The sequence below is a fragment of the Myotis yumanensis genome, unplaced genomic scaffold (genome assembly GCF_028538775.1).
Source record: "Myotis yumanensis isolate MYYU_CA2020_CCGP unplaced genomic scaffold, mMyoYum1.0.hap1 SCAF_9, whole genome shotgun sequence".
NCBI lineage: Eukaryota > Metazoa > Chordata > Mammalia > Chiroptera > Vespertilionidae > Myotis > Myotis yumanensis.
In genome coordinates, this window is record NW_027223760.1 from 7,798,972 (window position 1) to 7,817,967 (window position 18,996).

The window sequence follows — 18,996 nt, forward strand, 5'->3', positions numbered from 1 at the left end:
CATGACAGTAACCGTCTTTGATACTGTCCTGACATCCAAAGGTATTGCCACCACTGAGCCATATCAGTTTTGATGAATGTGAAGAAAATTCAAATAGATTAGGTGGGGAGGGGGCAAAAATGCCTTTTGTGAAATAAGAGAAAGAAAGATTATTTTATGTTTAGAAACATGAAATAACTCAATAATAATGATCAGAGTTTTGCTAACTAACTATGTAATCTTGCTTTCAACTCTGGATCTTTGCTTTATGATTTTTAAATATTTTGGATTAAAATTTCTTAAAGTTTTCTTCAGCTCCAAAATTTCACAATAACTCAGAGACATACAAGCTTAAGACTAATTTACTGGTGGAAATATCAACAAGGATAGGGCTCTTGCATCAGGAAATTTGAATGAATGTGGCAGGAAGTACATAGCGAAGATTGGACAATTGACTATGCTTACTGTTTTAGAGATAGACTACATCTCAGAAAAATCTTGGTTCTATTAATCTGAAGCATATGAAATTGTCTTTTGTGTGGATCAAAGCTGGTCAAACATAGACAATTTAGTATATTTCAACTTATTTCTAGTGAGTGCCTTACCAACATAAATGAGGTGTCACATTTTATTTTAATTATTTTATAGAAAATAGAAATTTTGAAACCATAACACAAAAAGGGGTGCAAATATATATATATATATATATATCCTTAAAAATTAGAAACTATATAAATACTGTGCAATTGGAGTGCTCTGTGAAAAGTGAAGTCTTTTTTGATGAAGTCAGTATTGGAATTCTTTATCTAGTAGTTGTCCTTTTTCCATATTCATTTGGATAAACTCTTTCTTAGCAAGATTCTTTCCCAGAGCAATTCATGTTTGTCTCCGCAGCAAGATCAGCCATAACTGGAACCTGATATAACTGCCTTTTAACCCATTTCTAAGACACTCCCAGCTAACCTCTTAGCAGAGATATCTAGTTTCCACATTAGATATGCTAGCAAAGAACTAGGTTACAATTCAAGAAGGAATTAAGAGTCTACTATTTACTCCAGAGCACGGGTGGCTCTCTAGTCGAGGCTTGATCTTTCCTACCAGCAGCCTACTAGAAGCAAGGGCACGCAGGGGCTGCGGGGGATGGAAATCCGAGGCCCCACAGCTGATCTGAAATGGTTGTATCTGCTGGTTGGCAGATGTGGGGCATTTTTTTATTTAGAGAGAGGACTAGAGAACCTAGGTGGAAGTGAGGATTTATGAAAACACACACACACACACACACACACACACACACACACACACACACACTTGCTTCAGAGTCCAGGTAGATCTAGGGTAAATGTTATAAAGATACAAAGGAAAAATATAGCTTGTGATTTTTTTAAAAAAGTTAAGAAAGCTCATTAAGATTTATTGTAAGTCCCAAATTTTGTAGTCCCGAAGCTTAACGACAGATGGTGGTGTAACTCCACCAATTTTGCACCCTCTACATTCGATTTGTCATGGTAACATAGATTACCCTTGATTTGACTCCAGTGAAACTAGACTTTTCTTTTTCCTAAGATGCGCCGGGGAGGAGAGGGGAATGTTTAAAAGGAGTCTACTTATTTGCTCATCTTCAGAAACTGAAGTGGACCTGAAAAATAGAAACCTGACATATGCCCAGTTCTTCTGTGCGAAAGGAAAGCGTATTTTACCTTGCATTTAAAGAAGACTTTGGTTACAGGCTATTTGAAGCGGCTTTGAAGCTGGTATCTTAACAGAACAAAATATAATTTTAAAAAATTCACCCCTTTCCCACTCTCCCAGTGATCTCTCCCCCTAGGTAGATAAATGTTAAGTATGAGTCACAATTACACCAAAAAAAAAAAAAAAAGGGCTCTGAACAAGAAAAAATGTGCGTATTGTTTAATTGAACGTTTTGGAACAAACAGACCTAAATGTGTGAATAATAATAATATTTTTATAACAAATACCTACAGACTCATAGGTTCACTCCAAGAGGCATTGCGCCCACGTTTCTACCGTGTCACGCGCATACTTTGCTCTCCTGCGTCCTGCCTTAGTTCCTCTCCCTTGGGGTGGCTCATTTCGCGCACGATGCCCTGGCAGAGACCACCCCGAACGAAGGCACCCTTCCCCGGGACCTGCACGGAGCAGTGGCGAGGAATTTGTTGATTTGCGGTTTCATCTCATCTTTAAACCAAATACATTTTCGAGAGAGAACTTCGAGGGCCACTGGGCGAAGCTCACTGATTGCACAGCGGCTCCGTTTATCTCTCCCCCCCCCCCCCCCCCCCGGAACCCCTTCCAGGGACTTTGCAGACCCACGTGCTCCGGGGAGCCTGGCGCTGGGCTGCGACCCGCGCGGGGCCACAGACGCACAGTTGGTGCTTCCCTCTCGCTCCGATGCGCGGTGTCTCCTTTCAAGCGGCTGCGATCCGAGGGGCTGACCGGTCGCGGGTACAAAAGAGCCACCCTCCTCCCCCTCCCCCAGCTGTGTGTCCCGTCGGCGTCTCCCTCCGCGGCGGAAACGCGCTTTTCCTATTCTTCTCCTTGAACTTTTGGGGAAGTCTGTTAGCACCGCGCGCCGGACCCCGGCGGGCTCCGCGGCCGCGAGGGGAACAAAGCCCGCAGTGTTCCCGGCCTGGTGGAGGCGGGGGTGGTGGGCGAGTTCAAGGAATTGCAAATAAATATATTTTATGACCACCCATCAGCAAACTGCGTGCCACCTTGGCAGCCCCTCGTAGCCAGGCGGTGTCCGCCGTGGGGCTGCGGGTGGGGGCTGGGAGGGAGGCGACGGGAGGGGGGGTGGCGAGAGGCGAGCCCCGGGCCTGAACTTTCACCTCTCGAACCCGGGCCCAGCCCATTGGCTGCGGGCGAGACCAGCTTCTCAACTCCCGGGGCGTCCGCCCTGCGGGCCGGGGCGGTGGTCGGGGAGCCGCAGTCTGGGGAGAGGGGATCATGGGGGCGAAGTTAAACGGGGTGGGCGCGGGGGGTGCGGGCTCACCCCGCTTAGGAAGACGTCTGGCTGGGATACGAGGTCCATTCCGACACACGTGCTCCTCCCCCTGCATAGATATGTTTTTGCACCCACGTCAGAGGCTGGTGATTTCACCAAAATGTATCTCTGCGTCCCGAGTACCCCGAACGGTGCCGGGCTGGGCAAACCCGCTCCCCCCCTCCCCTCCCGGGGAGCCTGACGGTCTGCGGAGGGGCCCCGACTCCTTTGTAATAAAGCTTCCAGTTCACTTTTTCGGGAGCCCGAACGAGAAAGGCAAGTGAGTGGGGTCCGCGTGTGCAGGGCGGAGAGAGAAGGGGAGACGGACACCTCCGCAGACCTTTCCACTCTTCCGTTACTTTTATGCGCAAACCCCGCGGGGAGAAAGGGGGCAGGTCTTCGTTCCTCCAAGGATTTCAGCGCCGTTTGCTGGTCTCTTTTCCCAAATAGTTTCAGGTCCGTTCAGAGGCTCTGCTTTTCATGGAGGTTTGCCGGCGGAGCAGACGCGCAACTTGCTTAACGTAAAATTGTCTGCACCTTTCCAGTGGGGCCACTGGAGTCTGGCGGTTTCTAAGTTGAAAGGCTGCTTCCTCCTGTCTCCCCGCTCCCATCTTTTTTTTTTTTTAATCGGATTATTTGTTTACTCTTCAGCCTGCATTTCGAAAAAGACAGTTTTATGAAAGCAAGAGCCCGTGAGCAGAGCGCTTCGGGTCCGCCTGGATTTTAGACCCAGGAGGCACCGCAACCCCAGCGCCCGGCTCGCCCTCCTCCCTCCGGGGCAGGGGCCGCCTCCCCGCCCCGGCCTCGCGCCTTAGGGACTTCATTGGTTTCGCTACTAAACTTGAGGTTGTGTTTACAGATGTGGCTGCCAGAGCTGCTTCCTCCGCAGGAGCACTGCGGGCTCCGAAAGGAAGAGTGGGCACCGCGTGTGTGTGTGTGTGTGTGTGTGTGTGTGTGTGTGTGTGAGAGAGAGAGAGAGAGAGAGAGAGAGAGAGCTTGCGCCCGCCCTTTAGAGAAAGGGCGCGCTGCTCTTTGAGGAAGAGAAAGACTCAAAGGCAGACGTCTGTGCAGCTCGCGGGGCTCCCCAGGCCCCCCCGCCCCGCGCCCCCCACCGCACACACACCCTGCGGCCTGCGGAGATGTTCAAGTTGGCGGGGATGAAGTGCGGGGCCAGGTTCCTTTGCTCGCAACAGCCTCGCTGGGCGCAGCTGTTCGGAAAGTTTCCGCGCCTTTCCGGTCGCTCTGGTGCCCGACGACCCGCGAGCAGAGCCCGGCTCGGGCTGCGGCGCTCGGGGAAGGGAACGCGCGGGAAGGGTCCCGCCACCGCAGGCGGGGAGCGGCTGGTGGGGGCAGCGGGGGAGGAACCGCCTGCCCGGAGCCCGGGTGGGTAAAGGGCTGCGGAGCACACCCCCCCCCACTCGGGTCACGCTCCCCATTGGGCCATGTCACCCCCTGGGTCCCGCGTGGGTCCCGCTGGCAGACGCGGGGTCCCAGGTGCTGGAGGCTGGGTCCATTCATTCCCCACCCGGCGCCTTGGCTTTGAAGCGGGCGCAGGGCAGGCTCTGGAAGTTCCTTCTCTACTTTCCTTCCGGTTGCTTGTGCTCCCCTCAGTCACTGAGGGGACCCATCTCCAAAGCCTGGGACCCTAAAAGTCACAGCTCAGCGACCACTTTTCAAGCCCCGCCCCCAAGCCGGTGACACGGGATCATAACCAAGCGAACTCCTGGGCCCAAATGAGACAGGCGTCTGGACCACAGTGAAGAGGGAAAGGACCCTGGGCCCCTCTGCACCCCAGGCCGCAGAGGCGGAGACCGGGAGAGGAGACCAATGGGCGTTTTAACGCGTGCTGGGCTCTCCCTCTCTAACTCCCAAGCACTTTAACTCCCGGCCACCGAGGGCTTTGGATCCCTTCCAGTTTTTCTGCACTTCACGCGGAATCCCCAGTTTCATTTGCCAGCAGCTCTGTCTGCTGAGAGGACGTACTTTGGGGACTGCCAAGAAGCAGCAGACACAACTCGGCTGTGCCAATACAGCAGACGGTTTTGTTCTCTCCTTCCTCCCCACCCCCTTCCCGGACTGCCTTCTGGGCCTGGAGGGAGGAGGCAGAGCCGGATTGAGGAGAGGGTGGGGGTGGGGGAAGACCTGGCGCAGAACAAACAAGTTCTCCAGCTAGTTGCTTACATAGCAGGTGGACCTGACGTCAGCCAGGAGCCTCCACGGCGACTTGCAACACTATTTCGCCGCGTTTCCCTTCCATTAAAGAAGTTGTGGGACGGGGGGAAGGAGTGGAGGGAGGCGGCAGGCTTGCGAACCGGCCTGCTCCAAACCACTTTGTGGATCAACAACAACAATAACAACGCAAAGTAAAACACAAGCAAACAAGTGGTCCCGCGGCACTTGATGACCCTGTAAGGCGTCCCTTCCCCCACCCCGTCTGTCCGAGGACAGGCGGCCCCCGCACAGTGTGTGTACAGTTTGCATTGCCAACAACACGGATGCGCGCGCCCGGCAACGCGCGCGCGCGCGCGCACACACATACACACACACACACACACACGCGACACACACACATACACACACACACAGACACACAGATCCGGGTGGGGGGAGCGGCAGCGCCAGACAGCGCGAGCCTCTGAGAAAGCGCGAGACACGCGGGCGCGTGCTGCTCCGCCGCGGTCCCCACGGCCCCAGCTGGAGCCGGGAGCCACCCTCCGCCCGCAGGCGAGCGCCGGTCCGGTTATTTAAGCGGCCGCCGCGTCCGCCCGGGGCGGCTGCTCTGCTCCCCCGCCTCCCCACGCCTGGGTGCGCTCCCCACACGCGGCCGCGGCGGCGGCGACCCGCGCGCGCGTGTTTTGTTTGGGAGCTTTTGCCTCCGGGCCCGCCGCGGGTGCCACCTCACTGGACGCCGCCCAGGCGTCCCCGATCCCGGTAAGTTTCTTCACCTCAACTCTGCCGCGCCGCGCCCCGCACCCCACCCCGTCCTGGCCTCCTCCCCGCCCGGCCGGGCTGCGACTCTGCGCCGCGCTCCCCGCGCCGTGGCCGGGGACGCAAACTTTCGCCCCAGCCTCCACGCGCGGCGGGCAGGGCGGGTGGGACTTGCGTCAAACGCGGGCTGGGCGCCTGGGTCGCCGTCCGAACTTAGTATCCCCACTTGTTATTCTTTTGCATTTTACGATGTGATCCGGGAAGGGGGAGTCGAGAGAGGGGAGATTGCTGTTGGCTCGCGGGTGCTTTTTCGTTTTGAATATGCAAAAGGTTGCGTGGTCGGGAGAGGCCCGCGGCTGGAGGAAATTGTATGTTGAAATACCAGATGTGTGTTTGTTTACTCTTTTATTTTTATTATTTGTTTTCTCCTCCTCCCCCTCCTCCACTCCCCCCCTCCCCCGAGGAGAAACACCAGTAAAAACATCTGCTGGCCGGAGGCACACACTTTATGCTCCCACTGCTGACCTCTATTTACTCGATTGGCAAGTGCGCGCTTCTTCTGGTCCCGAAGTTGGACACTCACTTCAGCGAACATTTCTAAAGTTCTTCTCTGGGACCCGGCGGCGGAGAGGGGCACTCCTGCTTCTGGAGTGAAGCAACGCGGGTCCCTAGTGATGCCTGGGACAGCTGGGCATTTCCGCGGCGGCCCCCATCGCGCTCTCGCCCCCATCCCTGGCTAGCACGACCCGGTCCACCTGTGTCTGCCCTGGCCTCACTTACATTCCGTTGCGGAAAGTTCTCCGCGCGCTGGGTGGGCTTTGGGTGCAATCTCTCCTGCGGGGTCTTCTGGGAGGGACGGTGGGAGGGGCGCAGGCACCTTTGCGAGCGAGGGAAGGCTTCTGGGTCGGCTCCCGTGGAAGTTCGCGGAGGCCAGGGACCAGCGGACTGCAGGCGGGCGCGCGGGGTGGACGCTGACCCGGGTGGAGCGCGCCCCCGACGCCCCTCGGGGATCGCAGCGCAGCGCGTGCGGGGGCCGCGCGGGTGGGACCCCGGAGGAGGCTGCGCGCTCCGGTGCGTCTCCCGCGCGCCGCCCCCCGCCCGCGGGCCCGAGTGAGCCCGGGCACCCCGACCTCGGCGCGAGCTTCTGAGTGGACGCTGGCCGCCGTGGGTGTCTGCGCTCGGCTGGTGCGGGGAGGAAAAGTTGTCCTATATCCTCAGACTCGGAGAGCTCTTCGGTAAGTCTCCCGGGACACTTGGTGACACTGGTTGGGAGGGAAGGAAACGGCCGGCACGTGAGAATTGGGGGCACCTGAGACTGGAACCAGTGCGCGTTGTGCTTGGGGACAAGTTAAAAGAGGCCGAACTGGACCCCTCTGGGGAGGCTCTTCAGACTCCGGAATCCCCCTAAGGAACTAGACCCATCTTTCTACTTGTTTATTCAGCTTTTTAATCATCAGATTTAAAGCACTTAATGGACAGCTGCTCCTGTAATGGTCCTGTGGCCCCCGCCCCATTTCTCTCGCCGCGTGCAGAAATCCAGGCAGTTTCGGGATCTTGAGGATGATGCCTCAAGTACTGTTTGCTTGCAGGTGAGCAGGCGAGTGCTCGGCACCGCTGGCGGGAGGAAGGGTGTGAAGGACCAGTGGAAGTGTGTGAGGTGGGTACACACACAGTCATCAGGAATTCAGAAATGCTTGAAGAGCTACCTCCCCAAAGTGCCCTGAGTCTATTTGGAAGAATAATTAAGCAGTAGCAGATAAGCCCAGGGAGAAAGTGATGCCCTGGTGTCAAGTAGCTGGAGTGGACGTTTTCCAACTGGAAGTGTTTAAAGAGATTAACTTTTAGAAAGCAAAAGTTTGCCCGGAAGGCACATCTTTGCACGCTCTTCTAACTCAAATAGCTCAACTAGTTTTGTTAGGCATCGGTGGAGACAGGAGGGGTTGTTTAATAGCAAGTCTATGTGAGAGGTCAGAATGGAAGTAAAGATGAGCTTTCAGATATTCTCAGCATCAGTTTTGCATTGTGGCGTACCCTGGGAAATGTTTTATGTCAAGGGGCCTGTTTATCTTTTCTGTCAACATGAGTTATGGATAAGTATGTTCTCAGTTTATTGGAATTTTAAAATGCAGTGTTTATTTAATGCTGCTACACAATTAATTTACAATTTTGATTTATTTGTATATATATTAATAAAGTGGATATGAAGTTATACACACTATGGTCATTAGGATCCTAAAATTTCACTTCAGCTTTCTAGCTTTTAGAAGTCCTTTCCTTCCTTGCTTCTTTCCTTCCTTTCATTTTCATTACTTAACTAGATTCATGTTCAGTAGTCACTTACTTTAATATTTCCTTAAGAAATCCACTATTTCATTGTAATCTGAAAATAAGTGAAATAAATTCTTAATTGTGACTAAGTTAGTAACTTTTAAAGAGGAATATAGAAACCTGATGATAAATCCCTATAGATGAGAGAGGACAGATACTCAATTTAAAAGGAGCACCTTAATATTTATTTTTAAGTACAATGATTTTTAGGGAATAATTTTAAATATGCAATTTACATATGAGTACAATAAATGCTTTTAAAATACACAGATTATTAAAATGTTACCATTACATTAGAATGGGTACTAGAATAATCAAAGGAAAATATACACAAATAATTATGAACTATGTAAACTGTTTTTCAAAATTCCCCAACTTACATTTTTGGATTCAGAATGATAGAAATTATAGAGCTGAAAATTGGTTTTTATATGGAAATTGCCTCTAAGAGCCCTTTGATTGCATTTTATGAAATTATTCAATGGTTGTATCTGAGAAAATAGTCATTGTAAGGGTTGTTGTTTTTATTTCACTCATAATAGTGCAGTGGTTTTGCTTTAAAAATCTCATAATATTCTAGAAACCTAAAATAGAGGGAAATTGTATGTGACGCACCATAAAAATGGGGGGGGGGATAATCATTCAATTTACAGATAACCTATATTGAGAAACTATTCATTTTGTACAAACAAGAATTCAGAAATACAAAATAACTCTTTGCAGAGCTATAGTACTTTTCATAAAGTACTAGACTTACATTTTATGAAAATTATATTTGAATATATGAAAATAACTTTATGGTTTGCTTGAGACTCATGGAGGCATATAATAGTATAATGAATGTACTAGTAGCCAGACAAATGTACCAGGTTTTTTATTTTGGGAGAGAATATGAGGGATACAGAACTTAATTATATAATATTAATATTATTTGTGATTTTTTAAAGGATTTATAGCTGACTCTGTCTTATTACCCTTGTCTATTTTTGTGTTGACAGTCAATTCGGCTATTAGTTACAATATTGGTACAAAACTGAATGCTGGATGTGGTCATGTGTTTTCTGCCTCTGAATTAAAACCAGAAAGAGGCAATTGACTTAGTAACTTATCATTAAGAAGTTCTCTGGACATGATTGTTGCTAGACAAAATTTTAAATCAGTTGAATTCAGAAATAGTATCAATTTCATTACGATTACTGAATACTAACTATTGGTACACTCAAACATTTTTTTTAAAACTTCGTTATAAATAGTAGTATTCTTAATAGTAAATGACTGGATCCAAAATTTTCTAACCAGTCCCCATTTTATACTGCCTTTTAATAAAAGAAAGCCTATTTCTTAAAACTAGGCCGGAGATTTGCATATACTTTGAAAGTAACCGCATTTGTGTAGTCCTTAATGTATAGAGTTCTAACAAACTTGAGCAAATTCAACCCATAAAGATTGTTGTTTTTATTCTTAAGGCTTCTGAAAAAGTAATCCAAGTGTTTGAAACTTTTTAAAAGCATTTCAAGGTCTGCAGACAATCTAGTTTCATATGCTGTAATTTACTTTAGTTCTGTTTCTTCTTTAGAGGACATAAAAATTTTCTTAGTTCCACCTATTTATCATTTAATACACTTGTACTCCAGCCATATGAGTTCCATATTCTTTATCAAGTAAAATAGTTTAAGTGTTTTGGTCTTTTTTTCATGAAGCTTAGGTCATTATCAGTGCTTTCTTATGGAGTTATTCCAAACTTTTAACTTCATTTGTTGTTGTTTTTTTGAACCTTCAAGTGGACCCCATAGTTGTTGTATGTTTTTTAACACCTTAACTAAGGATAATTAGGAGGGTTTTCTAAAAATACCATTACTTTCTTTTTTTTTTTAAAGCCCAGCATTGATTATAGTAGAATGCTCTTCCCATAAAATAATTTTTTATTAAAATAGATATTTACAGTTTCTTCTTTACTTATGCCTTGTTATTACCTCTGATGTGTTTTTGCGTATACTCTTTTGTTATGCCCAGTGCATTTATCCATCACCCTTCCCCAAATTTTCCAGACAAATTTTAAAAGAGAGTAACTTGGTGAAATATAAATAAATGACTAACTAAGAGGTTAATGTTAGCATATAGAAATTCTGGAGAGAGGTCTTTAGAGAATATTTAGATTTATTATATTCCAAAACTATTAATATTAAATTGGAAAAGTAAATTCATATATTGAGGAATTTTTTCTAGTAGTAGCATTCACTAAAACTATTTTTTTCTCAAAAAGCTGCTTTGCTAATTTGCTATATCCTCAAATGTAGTATTATTAAGTACTGTCCTAATTATTTTTAGGGATGTAATCTCAATTTTATAACTGGAGTAACTAGGAATTCGGGCCTAGCTATACAAATTTTTACTGAGTCGTCAAATTAACAGAGTATATCTATGCTCTAAAATAAGGTATATTGGCATCACCACCATTTCATTTTAAAAACAAGATTATATTTTAACGATTTGGAGCTTATGATCCACTTTTAATTCTAATATATTTTCATTTGTAATTGTGAACTTCATCTTCTCTAAATTGACTTGTATTTGTTTATTATTCCAAGTTGCTTCCCATGAACATTTCGAATTCTAAAATTCCCTCAATTTATGTAATTTTATCTAAATTTTTATTTAAAATGCATTTTCTCCAAGATTTATCTATTGGGGCCCAGGTTCAACCTTTTGAATTACCGATCTTTGAAATATGTGTTCTTTTGCCTATACTGTACTGATTGAATTTAACTTTCCAATTAGTTGTGCCGTTCTCTCTTCCTGCATCCAACAAGGATCTCTAGAACATACCTTTCCAATATATTGATAAGTATGTCATAAGGAGCTGATGTCTTAATCCCTTTCTACTGTGCCAAATTTATTTTCATTAACAAGAGCGAAAAAAATTAAATGTTGAAAAAGCACATTACTGTGAAGCGTATGAATCCCTAGGGGTTCCCAAACTCTCAGCATTTTTAGTTTATTAATGCTCTTCAATTTCTTTCAATTTTTACCTTGGAAGGCTTAAAATATACTTTATGGAAGATAATGTTGATGTAAAATTTATTTAAGTTTTAGTGTTTCTTTTGAAAGATCTTCCTAATATAAGTCTAAATGAGTATACTATGAGAATGTCATTTTCTTTAATAGGTGACGAAATTAACTTTGAATTCCTCAAATAAAAGATGCTACGAGAAAGAGCATACGTTTTTTTTTCTGGTGTTCACTTATTTCTTTCCTTATCAACTTTTATGATGACATTTTCTGTGAAAGTATTTTTTGTATCATTTTAATTTGGTACTAGTTTAGTATACTTACACAACCACAGCCATCATTTTGCAACTTTTTCTCAATTTAAGAAGAAACAAATTTTCTAACAAATGTGCTTTGGGGGTTAATAAGTCAGTGATAGACATATTTTGGAGAAGGCATTTATGAAATTTTTCACTGGTAGATAGTAAAGAGAAACTTATAGTATACTAATCCAAATATCTTAACAGCTTAACATATGCACTGTCATAAAATCATCTCATTTTTTAAAAAAAGATCCCCAACATCCTTAGGAACTATTCCTCACCATTGCTTCGCCCAAATTTATGTTCCAGGAACTGGTTGATCTATATCTGTATTCCTGAAGCTAACTCTTTACTTCCTTTTTGTCTTTAATATTTTTCCTCTCTCAGTCTGCCTCTAGTTTATCTAGATGGCACCCCAAAATCTTGTTTTGTACATCTAGCTAGTACAACTACTGTTACCAATCTAAGCAGATTGACCTTCATCTCCTATCTGAATTGCTGCAATAGCTGCTTAGTTGATGCCCCTTCTTTCTCAAGGCACCACAGTTTATTTTTCACACAGCAGTGATCTTTTAAAAATAGGTCTGATTATGTCATTCTTTTGTATAAACCTTCCAGTAGCTTATTATGTCTCTCGGAATGAGAGACAAAGATTTTACATAAGTCCATATTATCCCAGCTACCTATCTGACATCATTTCCTAACATTTTGCTCTTATTCAGTCAGCCCTAGACACACTGGCTTTCTTAGTATTCCTCAAAATAGAATAAGATGATTTCTACCTCAGAGTTATGCTCTCTGTCTGGAATGCTTTACTCTCAGGTAGCTTCACTAACTTCTGGTCGCTACTCAAATATATCTTTATTACAGAAACCTTCTCTGATGGCCTTATATAAAATAAGAAATCCTCATTGATCATGTTCTATCATCTTTACCATTCATTATTCTTCTCCATAACACTATCATCAACTGGCATTTAAAATTTTGTTTATAGCCCTAGCCAGTTTGGCTCAGTGGATAGTGCGTCGGCCCATGGATTGAAGGGTCCAGGGTGTGAGTCCAGTCAATAGCACAGTACCTCTGTTGCAGGCTTGACCCCGAGCCCCATGCGGAAGGCAACCAATCGATGTATCTCTCTCACTTCTATGTTCCTCTCTCTGTCTCTCCCCTTCCTTCCATTCTCTCTGGAAATCAATGGAAAAATATCCTTGGGTGAGGATTAACAACAACAACAACAGCAAAATTATTTATCATTTCTGCCCCCAATGAGTCAGAGATTTTGTTTTAACTGTCCTAACCCACTGCTTAGAACATTACCTCAAACTTGGTAGGAGCTCTAAAACTAAATACTGAATGAAGGAATAAATGACTTGTTGGGGGCCCAAGAAGTTACTTCTGTGTGCATCATTGTCTCACTTGTTTTTTATGTAATTGAAATAACTTTTCACCTAACTTTTTTTTTTCTAGACTTACTTCATACCATTTCACACTTGGGTTATTAGATTTTTACTATAAGTTTACTATTATATTGGCCAAGACATGGTTCTTATCTCAGGTGGGTATACTTCAAATTCAACTTTCTGTGTCTATTTTATTCTTTTAAAAAAATATTGTTGAAAGTATTTCATATGTTCCTTTTTTCCCCTATTGACCTCTCCCAGCCCGACCTCACCCCCCACCCCAGGCCTTCACCACCCTATTGTCTGTGTCCATGGGTTAAGCATATCTTATGAATAGCATAAGTAGTGTACAGAGATGTTTCTAATGGCTACACTATGACTACAACGTGGGCATAGCAAGTATTTCTAGGATTGTCTTTGGGTAAAGATGGAGGGAGGTGGGTCAAGCCAAGGTATCTTCTGAAAACCTTTAGATTTATATGGCTTTACTTCTTGACATTCACACACAGCATAAGTATACAACTTGTTTTTCTTAATCTTCCAATATTCAGCCTTAAATAGAGCATATTGAAGATTTATGATTTGATGGAAAGTCCATTTCTCCAAATTAAAAATCCCACTCTGTAGCTTGCTCAAATTGCTTTTGGACACCTAAAACTAAAGGTGTGAGTAAGTGATACAACTACCCATATAACACCACACAAATATAGATAATCTATAATAAAAAAAAGCATAATATGCTAATTAAACCAGACACCCAAACCACCTCCCAGATGTCATTTTGGACATCCTTCCAGATGAAGCCGTGTCAGGTGGGGGCCAAGGCAGAGGCAGTTAGGGACAATCAGGCAGGCAGATGAGCAGTTAGGGGTGATCAGGCAGGCAGGCGAGTGATTAGGGGCAATGAGGCAGGCAGGTGAATGGTTAGGGGCAATCAGACAGGCAGGCGAGTGGTTAGGAGCCAGGGTTCCCCTCCCATGCATGAATTTCGTGCATGGGGCCTCTAGTGTCTTATAAATCTAATGCCCTATAGCTCTCCTTCTTACATATTATATCTTTATTTTAAATGTGCACTAACTTGCTCAGCAATTTTATTCTAAATATCATGAAAACAGTGAAAAGAATATATGATCGTTTCTATTGATAATGAGGAGGAGGTCTCTCTTCTTTGCCCATTTCTTCTCATTTTTCACTTTTCCTTTTCTGTCCTCCAGACAGAATTATGAGATCTTTCAAAATAATTCTGGTATCTTATTAAGCCACCAGTGACTATGTGGTCCTTGGAAAATTCTAAAGCAAGGCAAAGTGGGGTTTTAATACATAAGTACCTCTCTTTTCTTATTTTAAATATTACTAAGCCACACCTCTGCTCCTCTACTCCTGCTCTGTAGCTACCCAGTGCCCTCCATGTTGCCATCTGCCTATTCCAAGTCCCAATATATTCTGCTTTCCTGGTTCTGAGTAGGTACATTTGTATTAAAGGACTTCTCTGATGATAATAACACATATCAGAGTATGAGTGAAAATAAAATTTTCTGAAAAATATAATTATTGTCCCAGATAGTAAAATACCCAACTTGGCTTACTACACAGAGCCCCATGTTAAGTACCAGGAGCCCTGCATTCTGATACTTGGTCTGCCTATAACTATTGTGTGATATTGAGCAGGTCATTTCCTCCAAATTTAAAAAGAGGCTGGATTTATTTTTAGGTTACTTTCAACTAAAACATTTTATGTGAAGTACCTGGATTCAAATTTGAAGCTATGAACATGTTCTCGCCTTAGTACCATATCAGCAAGCATACTATATAAAGGTGAAAGGGAGAAAAATATACTTTCTAAAATAAAAATTAAAACCAACCAAAATGATCACAAATAATTTTGCATATGAAGCTCATGGGAGCTCAGTTAAAATTTAAAAATTGTGGGGTTCTTTGTTTGTTTGTTTTAGTTTTCTTAGCCTATGAGGTATTCTCTCACCACACCCCTCTTTCTCAGTCAGGAATGGAGCCTCATCTTATTTAAACAGAATGCTGAAACAAGAAGAGGGTAAGATAGAGTGCATGAAGATTTGATCATGTTAGGGTTCAGAAAAATCAATAACCACCCAAAATTCTCTTCCCTGAGGTACATATATTAACATTCCATAAGTATTAATTTCTCCCCAATTTTGCCTTTGTCCTATGCTCATTCATATATGTAGTGATGATGCTACCTATCCAGAAATAAAATGTGGAGTTGAGTAAGCTGTTTGGTAAACTTTATTTATTTATTTATTTATTTATTTATTTATTATTAAATTTATTGGTGTGCATTGGTCAACATGATCACATAGGTTTCCAGTGTGGGATTCTATGTTACAAGATCTGTATATCCCACTGTGTGTCCACTACTCAAAGTCAGATTTTCTCCTATCACCACCAACCGCCATCCCCTTCCCTCTGGCAACCACTACACTGCTGTTAGTTTTCACAAATTTCAATTTTATATCCCACATATGAGTGAAATCATAAGGTTCTTAGCTTTTTCCTGACTGACTGATTTCACTTAGCATAATACTCTCAGGGTCCATCCATGTTGTTGCAAGTAGCAATATTTCATCCTTTCTTATGGCTGAGTAGTATTCCATTGTGTTTATGTACAACAACTTCTTTATCCAATCCCTTATCGCAGGACACTTTGGTTGTTTCCATGTCTTGACCACGGTGAATAATGCTGCAGTGAACGTAGGTGCATAACTCTGCGAATACATGATTTTGATTTTTTCGGATATATAACCAGGAGAGAAATTGTTGGGTCGTGTGATAGGTCTACTCTTAATTTTTTTAGCAATTGCCAGATTGCTTTCCATAGTGGTTGTACCTGTTTACATTCCCAGCAGTGAATGGGGTTCCCTTTTTTTTTCACAACCTCTCCAACACTTGTCATTGCTTGTCATGTTGATAACAGCCACTCTAACAGGTGTGAGGTGGTATCTCATTGGAGTTTTGATTTGCATTTCCCTCATTGCCGATGAGGATGAACAGTATCTCATTGGAGTTTTGATCTGCATTTCCCGAATTGCCAGTGAGGTTGAACACCTTTTCATGTATCTATTGGCTGTTCGTATGTCTTCTTGGGAGAGGTCCGGTCCTCTGCCCACTTTCTGAGTGGGTTGTCTGGTGTTGAGTTTTGTGAGTTCTTTATATATTTTGGAGATTGTATAAAAAACTCAGAAGAAACCATTGTCAGAGCTACTGTTTGCTCATATCATCTCCCATCTGGTTGGCTGCCTCTTTGTTTTGTTTACTTTTTTTTTTTTTTGCTGTGCAGAAGCTTTTTAGTTTGATATAGTCCCATTCATTATTTTTGCCTTTACTTCCCTTGACTTTGGGGTCAAGTCATAACACTTTTATTTTCTTTATTGATTAAGGTATTACATATGTGTCCTTATCCCCCCATTTAAAATTAGACATAAAGCTCCCCCCTTTATGGACTTTACATACAGAGACATCCATTTTCAGAACCTACATAACATATTGGCCCAGACTATTCAGTGTGCATTAGAAATAAATACAGCTCCCAACTATAGGAGCACTGCATATCTGCTCTAGTTTATACAGTGCACCACTTAGAAAGTTTTGCTCCAAATCTCTTGAGGCATCTTTCTTCTCCTGGGAACTGCCAAAGGGTTTCTAGAGCCTCATCTAAATCATTCCTTCACTCCTTTGCTGCCTCATCCAACAATCATGACATGCATACGTCATGCCAGTGTTCATACCTCATGCGGTGTGCTGTCCCACGCAAAGGAAGGTCTCCTTTCTCATCCTGTGACAGTCAGCCCACTATGCAGACAAACAAGGCAGCAATGACGGTTTCTTCTCAGAACATAAGGGATTATAAATTGTGATGGTTTTTAGCAGTGATGTGAGCTTGCCAACATTCATACTTCAGTACCTTTTATGTTGTTATATGTTATAGAGAATGTATGTTGTAGAGAATAAATTTCATCTGACAGCCTGACTTTGTATTGTCCCAAATATAAAAATTTTAAATTTATATGTTCTTGATCTATTTGTATTTCTTTACTTCCAGAGAAGTATACATTTATGTTGCTCTCTTATCACTTCTAATCATTTGCTGTTGTAATTTTCAATAATGCCAAACTATCCCTAGCCCTGCATATCTATTGCTCAAACTATTACACAAATGAAAGGCAATGTAATTTGTGATTTCTAATTGGTGTTTGGTTTTATATCTCTGTTCTGTTTGATATCCCTCTAATTGTGTCCTGAAAATATTTTGTTTCCACTGGGCTGAAATAATACCAGATACTAAAGTTCGACTATTTATATGCTATATTACTGTATTACTCATACTGCTATATTAACCCATGGTACGCCATAAGCATCTGTAGATGCTTTCCTACATGCCACCTGTATCTATAAAAAAAAATGTTTTCTCTAAGTTGCAGCCCTGACCAACTTTAAAATCATTTTTTTGTGAGAATTTTCAGCTGAAAATATTCAAGAACACCTGAGTTGTGAATAATATATTTATTTTTATAATATTCATAAATTGATTATAAAATCAATTTGCAAATTGATTTTTAAAATTAAATTCAAAATATTGTGGCATGTGGGGATGGTTTCTGTTTTAGACATGTGGCAGTTAACTGGTTAAAAGAACATCATTATATTAAATTTTGTTTTTATTTTAAGAGACAACTTGTTTTTCAGATTGTATAAGAAAATTTTAAGTGCAAATGTACAATAATGGAGAATATATGGTAACCTATGAATACATAAACAAAGATATTTAATGTTTATTTTTTTATTACTGGAATTACAGTTTTATGAGAAGATATTTAAAAATAGGATGAATGAATAATTTTGTTTTTTTTTAGATATTAACTAGAGGCCCAGTGCACAAATTCATGCACGGGTGGGGTCTGGTTGGAGGAGGAGAAGATGGTGGAAGGTTGGTTGGGCTGGTTGCAGGGAGGGGTTGCAGGCGATTGGCCAATGGGCTCCGCCCCCAATTGGGGTGGGGGGGCCGATTGGGGGTGGAGCTGGCTGCAGAGAGGGGCTACGAGCTGATCAGGGGTGGGGCTGGCAGTGGGGAGGCGCTGTGGGCAGTGGGCTGGCCAGCCCCACCCACTATTGGCGTGTGTGGGGCCAATTGGGGTGGTGGGGGCTGATCGGGGGTGGGGCCAGTCGTGGGAAGGGACTGTGGGCAGTGGGCTGGCCAACTCTGCCCCCGAATGGGGTGGGGGCGGCCGATTGGGGGCCAGCAGCCTGGGGGAGGGGCCATGGGTGGTTGGCCGGGCAGCTCTTCTTCTGATCGGGGTGGTGGGGGCCAATCTGGGGTGGGACTGGCTAGGGGGAGGGGCTTCAGGAGGTTGGTGGGCTGGCTCCACCCCCTATTGGGGTGGGGCAGCCGGGGGTGGGGGATGTGGAGAGGGGAAGGGTCATGGGGGAGTTGGCTGGCCAGCCCCACCCCCCCTGATGGGGCTGGTTGGCTGGCCACAGTGGGTGTCATAGCGACAGGTCATTCTGGTCATTATGGCGTTCTGGTCACTGGCTTTTTACTAGTATATATATAGATTATTCATGAAACAGTGAAAATATGCTTATTTTTTAAAAGTTATTTAGTTGTATATTTGCTATTTCATTTTAAAATAAGATATTGATTACTGTTATAGAAGTGATGCTGATAATATTATCTCAAAAGAATTACTTTCATTGTGATTTATTAGTGACACAAACCATATTTTAATTATCTTTACAAGTAGTTTTAAGCTCTTTAATATTTTTCAATTTTTATTTATTTATTTTTTATTTTTTATTTTTTAAAGCGTATTTTTAATAAACATTTTTTTAAACTATATATTTTATTGATTTTTTACAGAGAGGAAGGGAGAGGGATAGAGAGTTAGAAACATCGATGAGAGAGAAACATCGACCAGCTGCCTCCTGCACACTCCCTACTGGGGATGTGCCCGCAACCCAGGTACATGCCCTTGACCGGAATCGAACCTGGGACCCTTCAGTCCGCAGGCCGACACTC

General features: G+C 43.8%; 1 protein-coding gene across 1 annotated transcript in view; it reads left to right on the forward strand.

Moving 5' to 3' along the window:
* Positions 1-5,808: 5,808 nt before the first annotated feature.
* Positions 5,809-18,996, forward strand: part of FOXP2 (forkhead box P2) — a 698,448-nt gene continuing 685,260 nt past the window's right edge. Inside the window, exon 1 of the mRNA XM_070423754.1 lies at positions 5,809-5,911. The gene's annotated coding sequence lies outside the window, so the exon portion shown is untranslated. The remainder of the gene's footprint in view (positions 5,912-18,996) is intronic.